Consider the following 3,956-nt stretch of genomic DNA (forward strand, 5'->3'; position numbering starts at 1 on the left):
GGGCTAATTCCCTTTATATTAGCCAAGGCCTATCCTAATGCCCTCCCGAATAACTTCTAACAACCTTGCCTCTTGCTCGAGTGTTAATTCCATAAAAAATACTACCAACAAAGTACTGTTGTCACCTAGATATGCATACTTCAAATGTTGTGGCAAAGGTTTTAATTCTAGTGTAGGAGGTTCCTCTATAGAAGGTTTAGGAAGATTGAAAGGTCGATTTGACAAATACAAAGGTTCAAACCTCTTTCCTGATCTATCCATTATCTGCTTAGCTATCATAAATTCACAGAATTCCTTCAAACTTATTGTATCACTCTGCTCAAGTGAGTCATCATCACTGTTAGAATTACTGTGGCAACTTCTAGTAAACTCTTCCATTACTGTTTCTATTAACCCAACGATGTGGCATTCATCATTAACATCAGCACATTTCAAAGCATCAAATACATTGAAGGTAACTTGCTGATCATTAACCCTCATGGTCAGCTTGCCTTTCTATACATCAATTAAAGTCCTGTCAGTCGCAGGAAAAGGTCTTCCAAGAATAATTGACACATCTTGGTCAGCTTGACATTCTAATATAAGAAAATTCACAGGAAAGATAAATTTATCTACTCTTACCAGCACATATTCAATTTTACCTTTCGGATGCACGTAAGATCAATGAACCAGTTGTAATGTAACCGTAGTAGGTCTTACTTTTCCAATTCCTAGCTTTCTGAAAATAGACATAAGCATTAGATTTATTCTTGCTCCTAGATCACACAATAACTTACAAACATAATGATTTCCAATTGAACATAGGATAGTGAAACTCCCTACGTCCTTCAACTTTGGAGGTAATTTATTTTTTAACATTGTTGACAACCCTTCAGTGAAAGGAATAGTCTCAAATTCTCCCAATCTACACTTCTTTGATAATATATCTTTCATAAATTTCCTATAGTTGTGCATTTGCTCCAAAGCTTTTACTAGTGGTATATTGATATGGAGTTGCTTCAAAACCTCCAAAAATATTTTGAATTAAATATCATGCTTACGATTGTGAAATTGATGAGGAAAAGGTAAAGGTGGTCATCCTTCAAGTTGCTGATATTTTTTTTCCATGGCGTTTCTGTTGACAACTTGATCTGATTCTGCCACAGCATTTTGCTGCTTACCCTTTTTAGGTTCAGTTTGTTTTTCAGATGACTATAGGAACTTTACATGGTTTTTATTCGAGTTATCCTCTCCTACTGTGGCATCTTGAGCAAAGTCATCAAGCTGAGTTCCACTTCAAAGAATGATGGCCTTACACTATTCCTTCCTTTGTGATATTAAATTCTCGGTATCTTTTGACAATGCCCCTTGCGGCCTCAAATTTAAAGCATTCCCTATTTCCTTCACTTGATTCTCAAGAGCTCGGAGAGACAAAGCCTGACTCTGAATTACAACATCATTCTTGTCCATATATTTCTTCAGCAAGGCTTCAATAGATGATAATCCTGATGCCTGACCTCGCTGGACATTTTGCCTCAGCATAGGTTGATTATAACCTAGTGGTGCATTGTTGGCATTCTATCTTGTTGCATTGTTAAAATTCCCTGCACCTTGATTATTCCAACTAAAGTTTGGATGTTCCTTTCATCCTGGACTGTAGGTGTTAGAATAGGGATTACTATTCCGATTAAAGTTACCCATATAACACACGGATGCTGGGTTTGATAGGCATTCATCGAACACATGATCTTCACCACAATAAACACACGATAACTTGACTGATTTCATCTCCTAAATTGCAGTAGGCCTTTTCATTATTTAAATCATATTAGCCAAAGAAGATACATGCGCTATCAGCGAGGTGATTGCATACAACTCTATAGTACCAGCAGCTCTCTTACACGTCCCAACTTTTGTGGTAGGATATTGATAATCATTATTGGCAATCTTTTCCAAAATCTCACATGCTTCGTTATAAGATTTATCCAACAAAGTACCATAGGCGGAAGCATCAACCACCATCTTCGTATGTGCATTTAGCCCATTATAGAATATTTTCATCTAAGTCTAGTGTTGAAATCCATGCATCGGACACTTCCAAATTAAGTCTTTAAATCACTCCCAAGCTTCATATAGCGTTTCATCCTCCAATTGCCGAAAAGATGTGATGTCATTTCTAAACTTGGAATTCATATTTGGAGGATTATACTATAAAAAAAACCTTTAGCAAAGATCATTCCATGATGCTGGCAAAGCATTTAACCATGCTCTTGCATGATCTCTTAAAGAATATGGAAACAGTTTAAGTCTCAATGCGCCTTCAGGCACACCCTATTGTCTAAACGAGTCAAAGACTTCTAGAAAAAGTCTTCAATGAAATGTTAGATCTTCAGTTGGCAGTCCACCAAACTTTCCTACTATTTGCAACATCTAAAACATTACCAGTTTCAGTTCAAATTGCTGAGCCTATATTTAAGGTCTGACTATCCCTGGATTCAGGTTATCAAAAATTGGCACAACATGCTCTCGGATTGGTCTATCTCGATCATCTATCATCCCATGAACATAAGGATTAGCATCCTAACCATTCAAATTATCATTCATATAAGGTATCACCATATGAACAGGAGGATTAGCATCTTCACCTTTCAGATTAGCATCGAGACCAAGATCATTCCCGTTGGTAGACATTTTTTGCAGTTATTTCCGCATTCTTCGTAAAGTTCTTTTCATCTCTAGGTCGAAAGGATATTCCTTGTTAGCAGGAATGCCTCTTCTCATGCACTAATGGCAAACCTATAGAAATTTAATATAACTACTTTAAATAAAACTAAAAGAATTAATTAAAATAACCAAACCAAATTACACCAACTTGTCGATCTCTAGCAACGACGCTAAAAACTTATCGCGTGTGAATATGATATGCGAATTGTGCAAGTATACACGTCGAATAAAGCAATAAAGTGATAACTGAGATCGTCTCTACAGGGATCAGATTAGGTATAGAAATGGTCAAGTTATGATAATGACTAATGTTATGGCAAAACCAAGTTAATTATGTAGTGATAGATTAAAATAATAAGGATGAGTGCGACTTGTATACGAACTGATATGGGGAAATGCTAAGGCAAAGTAAGAGTAAAAATATGTAATGGCAATGAAGAGAATAATTACGTGAACAATATTCGAACGATTACTAGGAAGGTAGGGATGCTATGGCAAAGATACCGTGGTAATGGATAGAAGGTCTACGATGTTGATTTGGAAGGTAGGGATTTCTAGGAATCTACCTGTACTTTCAGTAATGCTTAGCAAAATCATACTCAATCCACTACTCAGAAGAGACCTAAAGTAACCTGCTTCTTTCGAGAGTAAAATCTCAAGCTACCTGGCCTGTGTCTAAAGGCCTTAGCATGGTACCCTGTCTAAAGTCTAAAGTCTACTACAAGTATTTGTCGAGTACTTGCTCATATCATTCGATTATGGTCCAACTAATCCAACCTTTTTAGAATTAAATTTAGTGTTATGGGCATACTGCACATTCATCTATGTCAAGGGAATGTACGTGTATACTTAGAAAATAAGAACAATTGAATGAAACAGTAGATTAAATCAAACACATGCGTCAACTATTAAAGAAAATAAATGTTTCATCACATAATCCCAACCCTATGAGATTTAGCTAATGACTCGGTGATTAAAATCCAAATTTGAAATAACACCCAACATCGTTTTGATCAATTCAATTTATGGAGAACAAAATAAGAAATAATAGAAGAACTTAGGAAGATGGCTGTCGCCAAATCAATCCTCAATTGAGCAGCACAGTGTCCTGTGATGGCTGTGAGGGATTACCTTTGGTCTCCACTTTTTTATCTCTACTCAACCGTTACCCTCCATTGTTGTCTCTGGATCTTCACACTTTACGCTTTCTCCTTTCAGCGTTTTATAGGCTTTTTCTTCCTAGAATAGCTGCA

At 36.4% G+C, this 3,956-nt stretch overlaps 1 non-coding gene across 1 annotated transcript; it reads left to right on the forward strand.

Moving 5' to 3' along the window:
- The first annotated feature begins 2,056 nt into the window (after positions 1–2,056).
- On the forward strand, positions 2,057–2,163 carry LOC128032765 (small nucleolar RNA R71). The gene has a single exon (XR_008189081.1). It is a non-coding gene; the product is annotated as a small nucleolar RNA R71 (small nucleolar RNA).
- The last annotated feature ends 1,793 nt before the right edge of the window (positions 2,164–3,956 follow it).

Source organism: Gossypium raimondii, chromosome 1 (assembly GCF_025698545.1).
Source record: "Gossypium raimondii isolate GPD5lz chromosome 1, ASM2569854v1, whole genome shotgun sequence".
Lineage (NCBI taxonomy): Eukaryota > Viridiplantae > Streptophyta > Magnoliopsida > Malvales > Malvaceae > Gossypium > Gossypium raimondii.